The following is a 23,465-nucleotide window of genomic DNA, read 5'->3' as shown; positions in this document are numbered from 1 at the left end:
TTTTCTTTTTAGTTATAATTTAAGGAATATGGGTTTATTAGAAAGGGACAAAAACACCAGATTGGAATAATTCATTTCATTTAACACTCATTGACAAGACACCTTTAAACATTCTCCAGATGAAGCATCAGTCATGACGGACTAAAGGATAATCCTAACATTACAATTCAAGTAAATTGGTTTCCTGTGGTATGTATTCCAGCATGGCATCAAGCTGTACGAAGCTTAATGCTTGCCTAATAAACTGGGGTTTTAAATGATGCCAGAAATTATCATTGCAACACAGATATTTCAGTGTCTGTTTTTATTAATGTGGGGACTAGGGGGTTGTATTGAATGCAAATGAAGCAGGGAGGGTGTTTCATATTAGAAGTCACAATCTAGAGCAGTTAAAAGTTAAACAATTGCAAAACTGATCAAGAGGATTCATAAAAATTAAAATTCGGGGCTGAACTGAGGCTTTAAGCCACAGCCAGGGGTAGGTGTGCCACAGTAGGGCCTTAATGGTCTTATGCTTCAATTAGGCATGGTGCCTCTGGATTCACAGAGCAAGTGCAGACTCTGTGAGCCCTTTTGTAAAGCTGCAGTAAGTTTTCCCCTCTTCTCTGTGTTTGTAACAGGGTGGCTTGGCTAATCAGCCAGCCAGTTCTGATTAGCAAAGGAAGAGCTCCAGCCCACTGATGCAGTGCTAACAGCCTGGGTGGGGCTTGATGGAGGACAGCAGATTCCCTTAAAGGATGGCAGGGCACTGCGGTAAAGGTGATGGTGGTGGTGAGCTCACGATTCTGCAGTGAGTGAGAGAGGCTCCTGAAGAAAAGATCCTGATACTAAGGTAGTTGATAAGTCAGAGCCAGGAGACTAAACTCCAGTCAGGTAAAGCTTGGGAGTGACTGTTGACTTAGGCCTGGGATGAAGGACTGGGGACTCCCTACCAAATGGGGAAGAGGGAGAGAAAAACTGAGGGGAGGCGGGGGGGCCTTGGCCTGAAGGGCTAAACTTCTGCTCGAATCCTGAGAGAGGCTGCATAGGCACCCAGCTCTGGGAAGAAGGGCTGGGGGACCCCCTCCCTAAGAATAGGCAGGCCACTTGTCCGGTATTAAACCAAACAGTCCTGCTTTTCCAGGTTATATCCCCAGGCTGGTACACAGACAAAACCGGACATGGTTTTGTCTGGTATTGGAAAGGGATGACATTGCACACAAAGTCACACTGGTGGGGATGGAGCAGTGCACTCTTAAAAATGGTGCCCCTCCCATGAGGTGTGATCTTGCATGCAAAGTCATGTTGGTGGGGGCAAAGCGGTGCTCTCTAAAAAATAATGCCCCCTTTCCCAGTGAGGTGTGATCTCAGAGGCCCCAATGAGGTGTGGCAGGGGCAGCATCCTCTTAAAAACCAGCATCTTCACATGCACCATGCATCCAAGGTCACTCTGGTGTGGGTGAGGTCATGTTGGCAGGGGCAGGGCCACACCATTCCCTTAAGTGCTGCAGTGGCCAATATTTTGGCAATGCGTGAGTGGCCACCCTGCCTAAAGGAGAGAACAGAGAGTGGGCCTGGAGGGCCAGTGTGTACCCACAGGACTGAATAAATTGGACCCCCAGAAGGGGAATGTTTTAACTATGGGTTGTGTTTTTTAAGTTTACTGAGGAACCAAGGGGGAAAACAGAGGCAGGGTACTGCAGAGGGACCTCTGGCCATGAGGGCATGCTCAGGAGGCAGCTGACTCTGTCACAGAGGTGTAAAGGAGAGGCGGATTAAAAACCTGTCTTTGCCCTTCTCCCTTTGGGGAGCCTAGTGTTGTTGGAGGCACTAGCCTGAAGCAGGTTTTGCTCACATTGAGCACAAGGGAGCAACATGCAGCCTAGCTGGCCCAAGCCCTATGCCTATGAGCGGCAACAGGCACCATCTAGTTCTGTGGATGTAGGTGCCTATGGATAGAAAATGGAGAATCCAAAAAGTGGTTTTTGTTTGTTTGGAGGTCAATATCAGCTGTTTTCCCTGCTCAGATAGTGTCAATGACTTTAACTAACAATAGTTCACAATGACACTGTCTCACGGAAAGCAAGATGTCTCCTTCCGCTAACAGCAGCATAGGAGGGAATTTGACTGGCCAGCAAGAAACTGCAATAGACTGCAAGTCTTCTCAACCACTGAAAGCTTCAGTAGTGAATTCCTGCAGAGGAAACAATCAAGTAAAATGCTTATCTGCTATTCTGAACTGTCAGATCTCTACTGAATTACAGGTTTCAGAGTAGCAGCCATGTTAGTCTGTATTTGCAAAAAGAAAAGGAGGACTTGTGGCACCTTAGAGACTAGTTTCTAAGGTGCCACAAGTCCGCCTTTTCTTTTTTTACTGAATTACACTGCATGCTTTTGATTCTGTACAGACACAATATTGCTGTTGACACTTTTAACCTCTGCTTTTCCCTGCAGATCAGGGACGCAGGATCAGGATCCGGAAAGAGACAGACAGAGATGGAGCCCAAGGAGAGGCATCAAGACCCGAGCTGCACCAAGTCAGAAAAACCCATGTTACAGAGCAGCTGGTCATCTAGTTCCCCTGACCTACACTCTCCCAGCCCAGCAAAGGGGTCTGTGAAAGAAATGGAGGTATAGGGGGACAGGGTTAATAGATTCTAGAAGTCTTTCCCCCCCATGTACTGTATAGTTATTAAAAGACTATGAGTGAGCTGCATTATTATTAAATTTGATCAGTGATATTTTGGATCCAGTTGCTAAAGTGTCATTAAAGAGCTGTATAACAGCCACAGCTTTTGTGTTGTTTTTAGCTGGGGTTCTAAAGCACCAGTGACAGCAATCCAGGCAGGCAGGCAGTAATCTAATACAGAGCACAGTCTGCGTCTTTTGTTAAACATCTTCTCCTAGAAATGCTAGCAAGTCTACTTTGTTCCCTTATCATTTTTTCCTCTTGAGAGATTTCAATTCCATTTACCCCCACAGGCCCAAATCTTTCCTGAACATATGAGTTAGACAGCAAAGAGGATTACTAGAAATAGCACAATGACCAAAAGGCTGTCTTGCATGCCTTTTTTTTCTCAGCCAGCCACCCACCTTTCGTTATCAAGGGGATGAATACTGTATCTGACTGCGTAATCAAAATCCAGTGACCTGTCAGTGCAGGAAGTAAAAGGAAGGTCTCTGGCTGTTTCCCTTTGACTAGGCTTCAGTTCTGGAACCCTTTTAACCCAATTTTTCTGACATACTGTATCTGGTAGGCATTTAGGGAAACAATCACTGAGCTAACATGCTTTCGCTAGTATACTTGAAATAAGCTTGGTGTACTTAGAGTCCCCCTTTCTGGTCAAAATTGAGCACCTGGATGCTAAAGTGATAGACTTTAATTAAAGAGCTACGGCAGGAAAAAAGTTAAAGTGGATGGAACAATGGAAATTTCTGATCAGTTTGCCCAGCAATCTTTCCACGGATGATTTTTGCTGGCACATTCCTGCTGAGTGCCTCTCAAAACAGAATAGCTAAAGTCAAAAAGAATGCGCGTGTGGCTCTGGAATGCAGTTAGAATCATAGAATCATAGAATATCAGGGCTGGAAGGGACCTCAGGAGGTCATCTAGTCCAACCCCCTGCTCAAAAGCAGGACCCATCCCCAATTAAATCATCCCAGCCAGGGCTTTGTCAAGCCTGACCTTAAAAACTTCTAAGGAAGGAGATTCCACCCCCTCCCTAGGTAACGCATTCCAGTGTTTCACCACCCTCCTAGTGAAAAAGTTTTTCCTAATATCCAACCTAAACCTCCCCCACTGCAACTTGAGACCATTACTCCTTGTCCTGTCCTCTTCCACCACTGAGAATAGTCTAGAACCATCCTCTCTGGAACTACCTCTCAGGTAGTTGAAAGCAGCTATCAAATCCCCCCTCATTCTTCTCTTCTGCAGACTAAACAATCCCAGTTCCCTCAGCCTCTCCTCATAAATCATGTGTTCCAGACCCCTAATCATTTTTGTTGCCCTTCGCTGGACTCTCTCCAATTTATCCACATCCTTCTTGTAGTGTGGGGCCCAAAACTGGACACAGTACTCCAGATGAGGCCTCACCAATGTCGAATAGAGGGGGACGATCACGTCCCTCGATTTGCTCGCTATGCCCCTACTTATACATCCCAAAATGCCATTGGCCTTCTTGGCAACAAGGGCACACTGCTGACTCATATCCAGCTTCTCGTCCACTGTCACCCCTAGGTCCTTTTCCGCAGAACTGCTGCCTAGCCATTCGGTCCCTAGTCTGTAGCTGTGCATTGGGTTCTTCCGTCCTAAGTGCAGGACCCTGCACTTATCCTTATTGAACCTCATCAGATTTCTTTTGGCCCAATCCTCCAATTTGTCTAGGTCCCTCTGTATCCTATCCCTGCCCTCCAGCGTATCTACCACTCCTCCCAGTTTAGTATCATCCGCAAACTTGCTGAGAGTGCAATCCACACCATCCTCCAGATCATTTAGGAAGATATTGAACAAAACCGGCCCCAGGACCGACCCCTGGGGCACTCCACTTGACACCGGCTGCCAACTAGACATGGAGCCATTGATCACTACCCGTTGAGCCCGACAATCTAGCCAACTTTCTACCCACCTTATAGTGCATTCATCCAGCCCATACTTCCTTAACTTGCTGACAAGAATACTGTGGGAGACCGTGTCAAAAGCTTTGCTAAAGTCAAGATACAATACATCCACTGCTTTCCCTTCATCCACAGAACCAGTAATCTCATCATAGAAGGCAATTAGATTAGTCAGGCATGACCTTCCCTTGGTGAATCCATGCTGACTGTTCCTGATCACTTTCCTCTCATGTAAGTGCTTCAGGATTGATTCTTTGAGGACCTGCTCCATGATTTTTCCGGGGACTGAAGTGAGGCTTACTGGCCTATAATTCCCAGGATCCTCCTTCTTCCCTTTTTTAAAGATTGGCACTACATTAGCCTTTTTCCAGTCATCCGGGTCTTCCCCCGTTCGCCACGAGTTTTCAAAGATAATGGCCAATGGCTCTGCAATCACAGCCGCCAATTCCTTCAGCACTCTCGGATGCAATTCGTCCGGCCCCATGGACTTGTGCAAGTCCAGTTTTTCTAAATAGTCCCTAACCACCTCTTTCTCCACAGAGGGCTGGCCATCTATTCCCCATGTTGTGATGCCCAGCACAGCAGTCTGGGAGCTGACCTTGTTCGTGAAGACAGAGGCAAAAAAAGCATTGAGTACATTAGCTTTTTCCACATCCTCCGTCACTAGGTTGCCTCCCTCATTCATTAAGGGGCCCACACTTTCCTTGGCTTTCTTCTTGTTGCCAACATACCTGAAGAAACCCTTCTTGTTACTCTGAACATCTCTTGCTAGCTGCAGCTCCAGGTGCGATTTGGCCCTCCTGATTTCATTCCTACATGCCCGAGCAATATTTTTATACTCTTCCCTGGTCATATGTCCAACCTTCCACTTCTTGTAAGCTTCTTTTTTATGCTTAAGGTCCGCTAGGATTTCACCGTTAAGCCAAGCTGGTCGCCTGCCATACTTACTATTCTTTCGACACATCGGGATGGTTTGTCCCTGTAACCTCAACAGGGATTCCTTGAAATACAGCCAGCTCTCCTGGACTCCTTTCCCCTTCATGTTAGTCCCCCAGGGGATCCTACCCATCCGTTCCCTGAGGGAGTCGATGTCTGCTTTCCTGAAGTCCAGGGTCCGTATCCTGCTGCTTACCTTTCTTCCCTGTGTCAGGATCCTGAACTCAACCAACTCATGGTCACTGCCTCCCAGATTCCCATCCACTTTTGCTTCCCCTACTAATTCTTCCCGGTTTGTGAGCAGCAGGTCAAGAAAAGCTCCCCCCCTAGTTGACTCCTCTAGCACTTGCACCAGGAAATTGTCCCCTACGCTTTCCAAAAACTTCCTGGATTGTCTATGCACCGCTGTATTGCTCTCCCAGCAGATATCAGGAAAATTAAAGTCCCCATGAGAACCAGGGTGTGCGATCTAGTAGCTTCCACGAGCTGCCGGAAGAAAGCCTCATCCACCTCATCCCCCTGGTCAGGTGGTCTATAGCAGACTCCCACCACTACATCACTCCTGTTGCTCACACTTCTAAACTTAATCCAGAGACACTCAGGTTTTTCTGCAGTATCGTACCGGAGCTCTGAGCAGTCATACTGCTCCCTTACATACAGTGTTACTCTCCCACCTTTTCTGCCCTGCCTGTCCTTCCTGAACAGTTTATAACCATCCATGACAGTACTCCAGTCATGTGAGTTATCCCACCAAGTCTCTGTTATTCCAATCACGTCATAATTCCTTGATGTCACCAGGACCTCCAGTTCTCCCTGCTTGTTTCCAAGGCTTTGTGCATTCGTATATAAGCACTGGAGATAACCTGCTGATCGCCCCTCATTCTGAGTATGAGGCAGGAGCCCTCCCCTCACAGACATTCCTGCCTGTGCTTCCTCCCGGTATCCCGCTTTCCCACTTACCTCAGGGCTTTGGTCTCCTTCCCCCGGTGAACCTAGTTTAAAGCCCTCCTCACTAGGTTAGCCAGCCTGCTCGCAAAGATGCTCTTCCCTCTTTTCGTAAGGTGGAGCCCGTCTCTGCCCAGCACTCCTCCTTCATGGAACACCATCCCATGGTCAAAGAATCCAAAGCCTTCTCTCCGACACCACCTGCGTAGCCATTCGTTGACTTCCACTATTCGACGGTCCCTACCCAGGCCTTTTCCTTCCATGGGGAGGATGGAGCAGAGCAGCACACAGCAGGAGTTCGCCTGGGATTCACTGTATGGAAAGAGCCTTTTGGTTTTCTTTCATTGCAGGCCCACGCAATCACAATGCAGATCTGATTTTTACTTCGTCATTACAATTTGATGAGCAGATTAGTGCTGGGCAAACGTCAAGGTTCAGAGAAGGGTCTAAAAGATGCCCAAAGGGGCTATCTTTTTGGTCTGATTCAGGGCCCAAACTGTGTTCATTACCCAAAGCCAAATACGGTGAAGAGCTTTGTATAGAAGCGAGGGAAGGGCTTTCTTTTTTAGCACCATTTCCCTTTCCTGGGACTCCACAAGTTGGGGAGGGTACAGGCTAGGAACAGATAGATATTATCCTCCCACCATCACCAATGAGATTTCCTGGCAGTATAGCCCTCCACCCACCCCCAGATGTGCCAGGAAGTGTACTAGGTGAAGCCAGATCAGGGAAGATTTTGAGTGCATGCCTTCCATTGAACCTATGTTACAAGTGACAGGGGAAAGGCCCTAGAACTGAGGTGGTCATGTGTCCTTTAAATCCTTAAGATCCACCTGTCCTGGGGGCAGAACGTTCCCTTTGGAGCATCCAGGAAAAGTCTGTGAGGACTTATCCCAGGATCCTCCAATAGTTATTTGGCAGGAAGGGACAGTGAGTCCCAGTCTGGAGTGCTTAGATTCCTTACAAAAACACACACAAAAATCCTGTCAGGACCAGCTCAGCCCTCCATCTCTCCACAATAAACAAGTAGTAAAATCCCCAACTATTGTAATAAGGGCCTTTTGGTTTTGCAGAGGGAAGGGATTACAAGAAGCCCCCTAAAATATCTTTTATTTCTCTCTTCTCCCGAAGTTCCCATGTTCAGTCAATCCCTCTTCTGACCATGGAGGATTGGATGCACCTTCCTTCAGAATTCAGACTGCAAGGTTGACAGAAGGGGAAGGTCCTTTTTCTCTTCTAGAAGTCAAGCATACTGACTCCAAGTGCTAGTCTGTAAGCATATGACCGACCCTCCTTGTCACCATAAATTGTATTGTGCTGTCACTAGACTTAGATCTGCCCGAGTGCACATAAAGGACTATTTTATTTCCAGGTACTCAGTCTTAGTGTTATTTATTTATCACTTTTACATCTCTGAATTCAATGAGACTTTGATTTTTAAAGCTAACAACCTCTTAGTTAGCTGGTGCTTTGAATATCCTAGAATATGAATGTGATCAGTAGTCATGGACCAGGAGACTTTTGCAGAAGAAACCATGTCATATCCAGAAACACATTTATTTAGACTATTAAGAGTCTTTCAAATTGATTTCAGAGGATCAGTTTCTGCTGTTCCAAGCATTTCCACAACAATACATGCTACCTGGATACGGCCACATTTCTAAGTTGTCTGTTTTCTGTGAAAACAAAATATTAGAGCTAGTGGAAGAAGTGAATTTTTAATTTTGTGTTTCAAACTTTAAGCTGTGTAGTCTTCATAGCGTGAAAAATATCCTGAAATAGGCACTTCTGGAAGATACCCGGGGATCTCTAGGATCCTTATTTTATGTTTTTCATCCACTGTGATCACCTGGAATTGTTTGTTTCCTCTTGGTTCACAGTTCTTTTCATAGCCAGCTGTTCCACACTGCCTTCAGTGGCTCAGGCCATTCTTGTAACAAATTGCCTCAAATTTTATAGATTCATAGCAATTTTAAAGCCAGAAGAGGTTATAAAAATCTAGACTGAAGTCCTGCAGGAAAAAGGCCATAGAATTTCACCCAGTAATTCCTGGATCAAGCCTCACAGTTTGTGGTTGAAGTAGAGCAGATCTTCTAGAAAGACATCCACCCTCTAGGGATGCAAATTTGACCATATTCCTTGGCAATCCGTTTAAGTTTTTCTAACTTCAACTTCCAGGATCTTGTTATGGTTTTTTGTCTTATAGATTAAAGACCCCTCTGATAGTGGATATATATTCTAACGATGCAGGTATTTATACATTGTGATAAAGTCTCCTCTTCGGTTTCACTTCAATAAGGTAAGGTTATCTGGGTATACCGAAAGAATGACAGCAGACACTTGATATGGATTTGAATCTTGCCACAATTTTATCATATAGATGTCTGGACTACCTGGCAGATAAAATGTACAGTGCAGACCAATTCATGCTTATTCAAATCATTACCTGGGGCTTCCACCAGCCCCCTTCATTTTCCTCCCAGGTCTCTCCATCCATCCCATGGCTTGGACCTTACCATGTACCCCCCTCGTAGGAGGGTTAAGGTGCACTATAAGAACTGGAAGGGGGGGGAGGGTTGCTCCCTGCCGTACCAACCCTAGGAGTCCCCAGTCCCCTCCCTGGTTCTGTTCCTTTATCTAGCACCTCCTTTTAAGCCCTTTCCTGTGCCATTTGTCTGGTCGCTTAATGCCTTCCCCTTGGAGTACTTGCACTGGACAGCTGCCCCACACTTACAGAATAAGTGGCAACATATAGTCTGCTACCTTGTCTTCTTACCAGAAAAGGTCCTTCCAGACACCTGCTGTGGGGAAGGTGAAAAAACCTCACTCCACCGAAGCCAATCTGGTGCTGTGGGAAAAATTACTTCCCAGCCCCTAGGGGAGGGAGGGTGGATGCTGCCTTGCCTGCTGTATGGAAAAAGGGGCTTTCCATGCCCAGGGCTTGCACCTTTATAGCCTTCAGACCTCACATTCCTGGGGGGCGAGTCAGCACCGCAAAGCTGACTACTGTTCACCTTTTCCAGCAGTTTCTGACCTCGTCCATTTCAGTTTTTTGTTGCCTTCATTGTTAAATTCCATCTTATTTCCTGTTTGAATTTTTCTAACTTCAACTTCCAGGATCTTACTATTTTTTTTGGTCTTCTAGATTAAAGAGCCCTCTGATTTTGGATATATATTCTACCACTGCAGGTATTTATACATTGTGAGAGTCACCTCTTCCGTTTCACTTCAATAAGGTAAGGCTGTTTCAGATAATGAGTGCCTAACTTGAGGCAATTTGGGCTGGATTTTTGGAAAAGCTAAGCACCAAAAGCTCCACTGGAAATTCATGGGAGCTATAGGTATGGAGCACCTCTGAAAATCAGGCCACAAGTTCACTTAGGCGAGACATCCAAAAATGGGAGGCAACCAAAATTAGAGGCCAATATTGAAAATTTGGCTGTAAATGCCACAGTCTGGCTAGGAGTCTGTCTATTAGCAGAACCACATGTGCCACCATAGTTCACAATCTGTTGGTGTTTCAGAGTAATCTCTTCTGGGGGTTATAATTCATCACTGTTTTTTCCCCCTTAATGTGTCTATAACTAAAACCAGCTTTGTTTTACAAAGTGATATTTTGCAGACTATTAGTCAGTAATATGAACTATAGACCTAATGAACAGAAAATTCTTAATGCTACATTAGTTTGGTATTAGGTAATGAAATATTGTCACCTTGAATCTGCTATCTCCCCATTATGGGCTTTAGCTCATAATCCCCGCTTAACAGAGGCATGCTCAGATCCTTTTGTAACAAAAAGGCAATAATTGATTTAAGATCTCTTCAAAGAAAGGACGTTATTGTAATTTGAAAAGATAAGATTAAAGGTTAATAATCCTAAAAGCTATTTCTTTTTTTCTTTTTATTTCTTCGACAATTGAGATTCTAGCTAAAAGTCCAGGGAGAATACTTAAAAAACTCCAAACCCCCAGAATTCAAAACCTCTGAAAAAACTTGTCATTTCATTCCCTTTGCTGACATTTTTTCCTCTCCATTTAGTTATTTAAACACAAAACAGGTCCTCACAAATATTGTGAGGAAGCTGTAGGCAACTCTGAGTTCAAATGAGTCTAGTGAGGAACATGATCTTTTATCAGAGCAAACAAAGGTAATGTCAATTAATGAGAGACAGAATGATTTTTTAGTTCTTTTATGTGCTCTTATCTATGCATAACCTAAATCAATCATCATATAGAAGAACTCTTAGATAGCATTTCTCAACAGTAGACCTCAAAGTGCTTTATAAAGGAGATCGGTATTTTTATCCCTATTTTACAGATGGAGAAACTGAGTAATAGGGAAGGGAAGTGACTTACCCAAGGTCACCCCACAGGTCAGTGGCAAATACATGAATAGAACCCAGGTCTTTAGAGTCCAAGTCAGTGCTCTCTCCACTAGGTCAAACTGCTTCTTCTCTCCTAAATCAAAGCAGCTCTGTTTACTTTATCAAGTTCAAAATACAATTAGATGAATTCTGTCATAAGGCTTGGGGTTAGAGTAAAGCCACACTCCTTTCGGTTCAAGTCACTGATTGTCATCAATGTCATTATGAATGTTTTTGATTTATTTCGCTCAAAGAGCTCTGTGAATTGACCTGCTTGAAGTTTGGACTTTAGGTTGTGGTCATGATAGGATTACTGGGTTCAGAGGTGGATTACAGTTTTGTGAGGCCCTGTAGTCCCTCTCCACCCACCCCCACCCACCCGGCGCTCCTGCCAGGAGCAGGGTCCGGGGAGTGGGGGAAGGCTTCATGACCTGACCCTGCTCCCTGGCAGGAGTGCCAGATGGGCAGAGTGGGGCAAGCACCAGCACCGCCCCCCTCCTCCGCAGGAGCGCTAGATGGGCGGAGCAGGGTGGGGCACAGGGGCGCCCATTTTTCCGGGGCCCTCGGGTACGGGTCCCATTGGCACAGTGGCTAATTTGCCACCGACTAGGTTACCCAGAGTATTATGGGATGGAGCCAGACCCTTTCCTTACTTCCTGTTTAGTCAGTGGGAATTCTCCTCCCCATTTACACCCCTCCACCCCCTCCACACACACACACACTGTATTGTGATGTAATTAAATAAAGTGGTAAGTTTTCAACGTGCAATCCTGTAAGTGGATTTATTTTTGTTGTGTTAAGCAGTCTCTTTACAAAACTGGTGATGAGGATGGGATAGTCTGTCAGGCAGCGCACCAGCATGACAATGCAGATGATCTCAGTCAATTGTTGTTTCCAGAATAATTGACTGATTTTTGCCTTAGGAATTATCTTGTGGAAGTTCTATGGCCTATTTTATACAGGAGGTCAGACTTAGATGATCACACATGTCCCTTCCAGCCTTGGAATCTATGAACTTCCAGGAGAGAGAGTGTTGCTCATAGAGTACCCATCACCCCTGGGAATGGCCAGGACATCCATTGTTCCACATACATACAGACTGTAAAGGCCTAAAGTCTATATCGGAAAAATGTTTCTAGTCATATTGGAAGCGCATCTGAAATTATTAGAAGTGCATGTGTTGTCTTCAACCACCTCCACTTCAACCACCTATGAAAAGCTCAGAGAGATCTTTGCCACACACAGACTACTGGTAGCAGAGAGAGCCATTAGAACTTTTAGAGACGGGATGAAGAAGATTAATGTGAGCTTGGAAACAAAGCTGGCTCAATTTCTGTTGAAATACAGAACAGTTCCTCAAACTATGATGGGTATGAAGCCTGCCCAGCTTTTGATGGGCAGAAAGATACAAACTCATTTGGACATAATAAATCCCAGCATGGAGAGGGAACTACTAAAGAAGCAGGATTTTCAAAAACAAAACAATTACTATCGTGTTAAAGACAGCAAGTTGGGCCAAAGGACCTAGACTATACCAGTGGTTCAATACTTGCCAGCTAGTGTCGATTCCAGATACTATGATGGGGCAAAATGGATCTTTGGATGCTCAAGTCACAAGATGACATTAGGATCGTGTCTGCTTGCAGAGTGATATGCAAACACCAGAGGCTTTGCTCTTGGGTGATGACCATCTGGAAGAACTGAGACCAGGAGAGGAAGCACTTTTGCGAGGAATGCTTGAGTTACAGACGTCTGCAGAATTCCTGAATGTAGACTGGGAAAAGTGGGTCTCTACCTCTGGCTGCCCCAAAGTGATGTTACCCAATTAGCAAGGGAAGAGCCCCATATTATTTAAAAGACTACATCTTGGCTGCACATTAAGGGGAGAAGGATGTGATAATTAGCCTAAAAGAAAGTATCACAAACAAACAAAAAATAGTGCTGGTGAAAAGTGACCTGTTAGGTTTAGCAAATGGAGTGTTCTGTCACACTACATAACTTCCCAGGCACAAACAGTGGCATTGCCAGCTTCCTACTTATGTTCTGCCAATATGCCTCACCTTGTTCTGAATATACCCCGAAAGGGGTGAGAGGAGAGTTTTATTGTTCATGGTTTCCCTAGTGAGAGTGCTAACAAAGGTGCCAATGTTTAAAGCCTGAGAGCACTGTTGAGCCTCACTTTTGTAAAGGCAACACGTCCGTGCTCTAAAAACAAGTTACTTGCGGGACGGCAGGCAACTTGCTGCTTTCTATAACTGCATCACAACTGTGTGTGTGTAGTCAGTGAGAGTTCCCCCCACCACAGACAATGAGGCAGTAAGGGGGAGAGAGCATGACTCCATCCTAGAATACTCAAGATAACCCAGTTAACCCTATCATGGCCTCTTTGCTACAGTTTGGTTTTGAGTATTCTTTGTGGCAGTGGCCCTGTCTGAGTTTGGTATGGCATTGCGCTAGGATACAGGCAGAGTTGTATCTAATGAGAACGAACGACTGTAGAAGATGCCATTGGGAAGGCTCACCTAAGAACAGAACACAGTCCAAAGGCTTTATGTCCTGATTCAACAAAGCACATGCAGAACTTTAAGCAGTATGTATAGTCCCACCGAAGCCAGTGGGTCCATGCACATAAGTACTTTGCTGGATCAGGGCTTCAGTTAGCATGTAGATGTTTTTAAAGGACCAGGTTGCAAACTCTTTGAGGCAGGGGACTGTGTCTTCCTGTATATGTTGAGAGCTGTTGGCATATTTTGGGTACTATCAGAATATTGTGATGCTGAAAGTAGTTGAGAATGCTAGCTTGAATCCAAAACCAATCACAGGCCTCATTGAGTATGTCTACATAGCAAAGAAAAACCCGCTGCTGGCCCATGCCAGCTGACCTAGGCTGGCGGAACTTGCGCTGCGGAGCTGTTTCATTGCAGTGTTCACTTCTGGGCTCGGACTGGAGTCTGGGCACTGCAACCCTCCTACCCTGCTGCTTGCTTGTTATGTGACTTTAAGAAGTAACTTAAAGTAAGATCTTTGCCCCCACTGAAGTTTAAGGCAAAACGTCCATTGATTTCAATGGATCTAGGCCTTAAATCTTTCTGCCTCACTATTCTCTTCTGTAAAATGGAGAGGATAACACAGTCCATACTTACCTGCACTTTGTAAATGTAATTAATATTTGTAAAGTGCTTCCAAGATATAAAGTGGTATGTTAGTTGTAAAAGTATTACTATTTATTATTAATAATACTTAAAATGTGAGATTTGAACACCTAGTCCTAATTGTATAGGCTGATGCTAAATTATTAAGCAGTGAAGAAACCATAGTCATCAAGAATCTAAGTAATCAATGCATCCTCAATTATATAAATTTCACTGTTCCATCAGGGATTCTGCTTTTAAATATGGAAATTAAAGGGTTTTATTCCCAAAAGTTACATTAAAATGACATGAAGTATCTACCTTAAACCAAGGTAGTTTGAAAATTTAGAGGCTGAAAAGCTCTCCTTAACTCATCCCATCTTGCCCCGTTAATTTGCATCTAATAAAGCACTCTGCCAATAGAAATCTCATCTCTATTGGCAATCCAAGTAATTCTTTATAGTTGCATAATGGATCCAAATGGTCTAGCAAAGAATATCTTTCTTCAGGAGTAGAGCTTCAGGGCAAGTTGTATTGATCCCCTTGAAATTATAGATTGGACTAGGGCAATCACTAAAGTTAGGAAATCTTTTTGATTCTGCATTGCACAACTCCAATCAGTATGTCAGACGGTCATTTCCAGTGCATTTATTGTACAAAGCTGTATTAGGCACAAAGGATACAGAATTTGTAAATATCCTTATGTCAAGGCACAGAATGTGACCTTCCGCTTTCCAGAATACCAAAATTGTCAACAAATTTACAGATGCAAGCTGAGTGTCATGGTCTCTTACATTAAACCAATATGCAAGAGTCCACACAGTTGTACCAATTTAGCTAAATAACCTTTAGCTGTATTGGTACAACTTTGTGGGTAGACCAGGCCTCAGTTAGTTTTAAAGAAACTTGACCTGATTCTCATTGACATTAAGATTTACTGTAAATGAAAATCAGGCTCATAGTCCTCTGGTTCTTTGAGCTGTTTGGTTTCTAAACTGCAGGGCATGTGAAATAGCCACCCAGGTGGCAGAGTTCACCTTTCTGCCAGTGTGTTCAGGGCCGTTTTTCAAAAGAAAGTGTTTTAAGCCTCAAACAGTAAATCATAATAAGATCATTCCCAGTAAAAGGAGGGACTTCAGAAAGGGAGCAAGCTACAGAGACGCTCTTTGCCAGAGTCAGATATGCTCAGGAACTGGGAGAGTTTGCCCTCTGATTTACAACTTCATCAGTGAGTTTAACTAAAATGCAGCCTGCCTCTAGTGAACAAGAGAAAATGGCTTTTGCTGAGCGGACCCACCTGTTTCCTTAATGGAGGCTCTACCAAACAGGAACACAGACAAAATACCAATACTGTGTGACTTGCCTCAGGAGCCCTGATCTGGCAAACTCAGCTCCAGTTCAAAATAAATTGTGGAGACATATCTGGAAAAGTTTGTGAATATAAACCCGGCTTGTAGGATTGGTGATTCTGATGGTGAAATTGTTCTACTTGGTAAGGATGCTACTACCTGAAAGCTTCTGGCCTCGTTGTGTAAGTAGTCAAATTGTCTCCATTGAAGGAAATGTCCTGCAGGGGTGGCAAAGTGTATCAAAAGTGCCCAAGAGAATCACAGCATATATTGTGTACAGAACATTAGCCTGATCTTTCTTAGGTAATTGCTATTTGCTTGGAATATAGTTTAAACAGGTGAGAAAGAACTGTGTTGTGCAGTGTTTATTTTACTTGTACAAGCACATAAACATCCATATAGTGGTTACACACGTTAATTCCATACCCCCTAGGAGAAAGAGATATCAATCTGCCCTTCACTGCTATCAAAAACTTAACGTTTGTAAGTAAAATTGAGTCCCCCTGGATTTCTAGGAAATGAAATTGAATGAAAGACGGCCACTGTGTCCTTCCTGACCATTTACCCTTCATTTTTCCATAGGCATCTGTAAAGAATTTTCACTGTGATTTGACTCCACTTTTAATTCAACATGAAGAAGAAAGAGGATGGCATTTTTGCTACACAAACCCCACAGAGTTATAGAGTTGTTGGATCCTGGTGTAACATTAGAAGAATACCTTAACAGTAGCAGACAATCAGTAAGGGCCTGATCCAAAGCCCATTGACATCAATGGGAGTCCTTCAAGTGACATCAATAGGCTTTGTATCAGGCCTGTAATGCCTTACTTTCAAAAGTTTCTTATTAAAGTACCCTTTACACTTGGAGATAAGAAATAAAACCCTCCCCCTGACCTAGTGTTTATGATCTAATCTCTATTACTAAGAGTTTACCCTGACATCCCTAGAAAATACCATTGAAAAGTTTCTGCCTGCACAGATTCACACAATCCTGCTGTGGGAAAAATAGTACAATAGATCTGAGTATTCTCTTAGATGCCGGCTTTTGCTCACAAATTTCTTCAATTAAACCTTAATCGAACAAAGTATCAGTGAATTACAAAATACTCTGACAGCACCAGAAATGGCCACACTTCCCTACAAATGTAACCTGAGTAATCTAAAACAATACTTTTCTGTCAATGACTTCATGCCTGATTCTCAACCATTCACTCATGAGTTTATTGCATACATACTGTAATGTCGCTTGGTGTCATGCAAAATTGAACTCTATGTAGTTATATTATGGATAAATTTAGATGAAGATATTTAGCTGTAGCTAAGCCAGCGACACCCTATGCGTAAAAGTTCTGAATGTCCAAACCTTACTGAAGTTGATTTATTTTCTAAACAACGGACATGGCAGAATTTGCCAGCGTACAGTTCAATTGTATATGGAACTTTGAAATGTATGTTTGTTTTTATGCATTTTTATGCAATTGCTTAGTGGAAATACTACTTTGACCATACTCTGATAGTGAACAGAGTTTCTGGAAATAATCAGCAAGACCAACAAGTCAAAACAATAGTGCTAATACACCATCTAGCTGTGCCAGCTTCTCAAATAAACAAACCAACAAAAAAAAAATAAAACCCTTTTCAACAACACCATATATCTGTGTCCAAGCTGTGTCTGCCAAAGGGACTCTGGGTAGGAATTCTCCAATGACATATGAAGAGGCCACCCAGTTCCTATTGGTACACATATGTGAAAGGCAGTGGAGACTGTCACTTGAGTAAATGATCAGCCATTCCAGACCCAAAAGGCATTAATTGGCTACTTGTTTGAAATTATGTGTGCTGTTTATCACACAACAAATGTACCTACATACAAGGTTTCATGAAAATAAGGATCCTGGCTTTGATGGAATTTACAACGGAATCAGTTCATAGTAAAAATAGAAACTGTCACACATTTAGTTGCACATTATAAATAGAAATGGGTCCAAAGCAAAATATTCAATCTATACACTGTTGGGATTGCATCCAGAAGGAATGCATTTTCTGGTTCAGCTATAAACTGAATAGCTGTTTGTGACGGGTTTTCGTGGGGTGCAACCTGAACTGTGGGACTGCTGAGCAAACCTGGGCTCCCTCTCACACTATGATGCTGTTGGCAAGCTACAAACCTCTGGCAGGCACTGCACTTATACAGACATCCAGAGGCAGGGACACACCCAACTGAGTTGCATGAACGCTTCTCCCAGCCACTCATGAACCAACAATAGAGAGGCTCCAGCCAATTCCCCCCAGCTCCCCAACCTTGCACCCCAGAACTGCACTATCTTGCCCTGGTCAGAAACCTGACCAATATAAGTTCATTACCCTGTCCATCCCTCCCTTGATGTAGAGAGGTCTACTCTTTGTAAACTCAGCTGAGATTTCCCAAACACTTCAACTAAAACACACTGTTTTAGGTAAAATATAAAACAGATTTATTATGTACAGAAAGATAGATTTTAAGTCATTATAAATAGTAAGCATAGAGATTAAAGTTTGTTATCTGAGAAATAAAATAAATTTGCAGTCTAAATTCTATAAACTAAACAGGATTTGAATCAATCAGTGTCTCACCCTGACAGATGGTATAACTCAATACACAAGCTGGGACTCTCCTCCAGCCTAGGACCACCCTCCCCCAGTTCAAAGTCTTTGTCTTCCAGACATGCTTCCAGGTGTTGACTTGTGGGGGTGGGGGAGTGAGACCGAGGCATGATGTCACTTCTCCTCTTTATAGTTTCTTCCAGCTTGCAGGAAAGATCTTTTGCTATGACATGGGTCAAGCAGTATCCGTTGTCTATGTGCTGTCTGTGCGAAGTCTCCATTGTATACAGTTCCTGGGATAGTGGATTCTCTTTAATGGGACATCAGCACATCTGGCTACTCCATTGTTGTATCTGTAAGGCTGGTTGTGGGTGTTTTCAACCTCACAATATATTTCGGTAACACACACAGAGCAAAACTTCATAACTTCACCTACAATGATGGTATATACAATACAACAGGATATTAATATTCAACAGATCAAAACCTTTAAAATGATAACTCACTAGGCATACTTTTTACAAAACATATCATAATTATATGATAGTGGTGAATGAGGGTTCCAGGGTGTTGCTTTGGGGTATAGAGTGCTACACTGTTCTTGTGAGATTTTGGTCAAAGATGATGGAAATCTCACAAGACCACCTGATTTCATAAGACTTCTACAATTCAAGATGGCAGAAAACTCGCAAGATCAGCTCATTTTATTAGATTTTTGCCAAGGTGGGCTGAAATCTCATGAGAACAGCTTGCAAGATTTTGGAATCTGAACCCTTGCCTCATTTCAGCCATGATCCTGAAATCTGAGATGTGGGTTTAAATGGCAGCCATGCCCATAACCTACCTACTGTTCCCATCTCTTGTCATGATGCTTTTGGAAATTCAAAGTGACAATTTCAGCCTTTTGCCTGAAATGTGCGTAGAGTAAATCTCTTCTTCTCTGTCATCATAATAGAAGACACTTGGATGAATCACCTCACAAATTTCAAACTAATAACTTCTTATTTTTCACTGATACAACATGTAGGTGGATGACATTCCATCATTGATGGCTGTAATCACCTTCAGCCCAGATAAAGCATCCCAAGTCCTGATATTTTTTGACTTGATAAAGTATTTGTCATTTCTAGTGTCTCCTCTTCTGACAGGGATAACTTTGTTTTAATTTAAGCTGTCACACTTTGCAGTTCAGCAAGGACACGTAAGTGTCAAGTAATAATCTCCCCTCAATCTGGTAAACCAGTTAACACTGCTAATATGCACAACTGTTAGTACGTTGATTTACTTTTCCTAACATCATAATCCTCAACAGCCCAAACTTTACTGATGAATACTAGACCTATTAAAGCTGATCAGGATAAGCTTCTCCTGTCTTCACCAACCTTATTATGCTCTGGGGGCTTTTTTAAAATAATCATATTTAATATTGTATTAAACTTTCAGAATACTTTTAAAACTTCATTTTAATGCATTTTGGGATGATTTGAACAGCCTGCAACAGCGCGCACACATTGTACATGCAAACATTTGGCTGGCAAGTAATCCAAAGCAAACTGAAGCCCTCTAGCTCTGAAGAATGCCTTCACTGCTGGATCACTGAGATTATCACAGGCCAGCACATTAATCACAATGGGGTGCATGTGCTTCCAAGAAAAATAGTGAATAAACATAAAACCTGCCTACGCTAATAAGATAAACAACTAAAGAAAATCCAAAAATAAGAGCGGGAACTGGTCAACCATGTAAAGAACAGTAAAAATGTCCCCACACCCTGTACGGCCTAAACATTTACTATTTCTCTGTTATAAGAACATTTCCTAGGGCCATTCTCTGGTTCTATTCTCTCCCCTATGGCAAAATAAATGGGGACAATTTTGGCCTGAGGTGCTGAATTTACAAACACAGCCACTGAGTAATCTTGTCACTTCTTAGACCCTTGGGATCTGATTCTTATTTAGACTGTAGCATCTTCACACTCCTCTGGCAGACTTGTAAATGATAATCAGTCCCTTGGTCTTTTGGCCACTATCAATCTGGATTCAGTTTATCTGGTATGTCCTCTGTTAGAAGACTATAAATTATTCTTGCAACATGATGGAGTTGCTGACTAAGTACATGTAGGGCTTTTCCATTTCTGACTCTTCGTACGCACAGTAACATTGTTTTTTGTTTTTATCTTGATGCCAGTAAAAATATTCGGTTCTGTTCCATGTCCTTACTACTTTAATTTGCCTGACTGAGACACATGAAAACTATCACCTCTATATCTTTACTGAGTATTACAATCAATTGGTTGTTTTGATGTGATGAGTCAAATTAGTCAATAGGACAGAATAACTTCAAAGATGAGGAAACTCTTTCCAATACATAATAGTTACCCCTTATTTGCAGTCAGGAAAATTATCAGAGATGAATAAGTTATTTGAGACAGAGACTGTTATTTACTATGGTCCAGAACCACAATGGCATTTAGACGCCTAACTTAAAATCAATGGGAGTTAGATGACTAAATATCTTTGAGGATGTGGACCTACGTGTTTGTATAGTGGCTTGCACAATGTGGCCCTCAACTGGGTTAGCTTCTAGGCATTACCTCAATATAAAAATTAAATGAAAATAAATAATAAAAATGCATTTATAGGTCCCCAGCTGAGATGTTTTGAGGTTCTTAATTTAGATGGGCATTTTCAATTTCCTGAATGACTTTCTCTGGTAGGGAAAATGTAGATTTGTCTGAATGAAAAGACTGATGAACATTGATGAACAATGTTGGAAGGAAAGCTTTATTAGGAAGGTTTGTGTTGCCAGTGTAACACACTCTACAGTTTGAGATTTAGCAGCTTCGCCTCTGCTTGCTTTCCTGAACCCCTTGGTGTCACCCCAAAATCAGGTCGTGCCTGAAACCTTGATCCTCTTTCTCCACTTCCACTCATCATGCCTATAACTTTCCCATTTTTATAACTGAATTAACACTAGCTGTTAGAGGTTACTAGCATTTAGCCTAGTTGGTGTTTACCATGGATTAAATGACAGGTTTCAGAGTAGCAGCCGTGTTAGTCTGTATCCACAAAAAGAAAAGGAGTACTTGTGGCACCTTAGAGACTAGCAAATTTATTTGAGCATAAGCTTTTGTGAGCTACAGCTCACTTCATCAGATGCATTCAGTGGAAAATACAGTGGGGAGATTTATATACATAGAGAACATGAAACAATGGGTGTTACCATGCACACTGTAATGAGAGTGATCAGGTAAGGTGAGCTATTACCAGCAGGACAGCGGGGGGGAAAAACCTTTTGTAGTGATAATCAAGGTGTGCCATTTCCAGCAGTTGACAAGAATGTCTGAGGAACAGTGGGGGGAATAAACATGGGGAAATAGTTTTACTTTGTGTAATGACCCACCCACTCCCAGTCTTTATTCAAGCCTAAGTTAATTGTATCCAGTTTGCAAATTAATTCCAATTCAGCAGTCTCTCATTGGAGTCTGTTTTTGAAGTTTTTTTGTTGAAGAATTGCCACTTTTAGGTCTGTAATCGAGTGATTACAATAGACTTATAATCCTTGAGATAATGTGGTTTCCTCCATAGGCAACTGGACCGCACTACTTATGTCCCTCTGTCATATATTTCTGAACCTGGCAACCTGTCTCTCTCCAGAATCTCTCCAGAATCTCTTCCAACCCTGTGAAAGGTTGGCCACAGGATTATTCGCAGACTCTGCTGACACCCTTGGCTTCTCAGCAGACTAACATTGGGTGACTTCCCCACTGTGTGTATTGGTTTGTAAATGCCTGCAGTTTTGTCATAGCCCTTGACACTTCTGAATGGGCACCTTGGATTTTCTGGGACCTGCTGCTCACAATTCATTGAATTCACCAGTTCCTGTTTCTTTCTAAAGGTTATAGCCAGCCTGGAATGTCCTCTCCCAGAGCTGAGAGGCTGTAACAATTCACGCACTTCCTGTTTTCCAACTCCATTCTGCCATTTCCCACTTCTTTTGGCTGCCACTTCCCACTACTTCTCATTGGAAGCAGGGTTTTGGTTCTGTGACTGGTGTTGGACTCCTCTGGCATCCCTGCAATGGATATTCCTGTGTGGCAAGAGTGCCAAATAGGGATTCCATCAAGAGGATACTGCCATGCATAAATTGTCTCTTCACTGTTTTCATGGCTGACTCCACATTCCCCTTGGTCTGAGTGTATGTTGTGGAAGATATACCTTGGTCAAATTCCCATTGCTGAAAAAATATCCTGAATACTTCAGAGACAAAATGGGAGTCCATGGTCACTGAATACAATGTCCGGACTGACACACTTTGCAAATTACAGTTTTAATTTGAGAATCACTTCCCTAGCTATGGCTTTGAGATACAGAAGCTGGAAGTTCTTTCCCTCCAGAATACCCGAGGCAGGAATACTCCTTTCTCTATAGTTAAAGAATGACTATTAGGCTTCCTTGTAAGAGCTATAATTCATTTCTTTAGCCATTTCCAATCTATCTTTTTCATCCTGAGAGCAGATTTTTTCTTTTCCTTTTCTGGGTCATGTCACACAGGCGTTAGTATTTACTGATGAGAAAATATTTCGCAGAGATTAAATACACCCTTCCAGTGGTTTGGGTGCATGAAACATCCAGTTATGAGGGATGAAATTCAATGAAATCCTTATCGCTAGGTTGAAAAGTTCTCCAAGAACCAATTTCAGATTATTATCTTCTGGTTTCACAGATACCTTTGTGAAAGAAAGAAGATTAAGGGCTAGATTCTCTGCTGGTGTAAATTGGCATTGCTCCTTTGAATTCAGTGGAGATGTATCAATGAATATCACCTGAGAATCTGTCTGTAGGTTTGTGAAAGGTAGCATGTATTAACTCCTTGTGGCTATTAGAGCCACACCTCCTAATATGATATACTCATGTGAAATGCATTAAGACCTCCTCTTGGGAAATTAGCTGATCACATTATCAAGAGATGTTAAGGGCATGGCTACACTTGCAGATGTAGAGCGCTTTTAGTTAAACCCGCCTTTGAGAGCGCATTGGGAAAGCGCTGCAGTCTGTCCACACTGATAGGAACAAGTGCACTGGCGTGGCCATATTTGTGACACTTGCAGCAGCATTGGGAGTGGTGCATTATGGGCAGCTATCCCACAGAGCACCTCTTCCCATTCTGGCGCTGTGGCTTGTGGGAAGGGGGCATGGGGTGCGGGGCATTCTGGGTCCTGTCCCAATGTCCCGTGATGCATCGGTTTGCATCCCGGCAATCCCTGTGCTTCCGTCCACATTTGGCACCATCTTTCAGCGTGTTGTGTACTGTGCACTCTGTCTTCCCTTTTGGGCTGCGGGAATGGAGCCTGAACTGCTGAGGAGTATGCTGACGAGTCTCTCCAGCACGTCACGTTTGGCAGTCAAGTTATTCCTTGTGATCCAAAGTGACAGTGAGGGCTCCAATGACGATATTGACTCAAGTAACACATATGACACGAGTTTGCTTGTGGCATTCACGGACATGCCCACCACCATAGAACGCCGCTTTTTTGGGCTCGGGAAACAAGCACTGAGTGGTGGG

The sequence above is a fragment of the Lepidochelys kempii genome, chromosome 2 (genome assembly GCF_965140285.1).
Source record: "Lepidochelys kempii isolate rLepKem1 chromosome 2, rLepKem1.hap1, whole genome shotgun sequence".
Taxonomy (NCBI): Eukaryota; Metazoa; Chordata; order Testudines; family Cheloniidae; genus Lepidochelys; species Lepidochelys kempii.
This window is presented reverse-complemented; position numbering follows the sequence as displayed.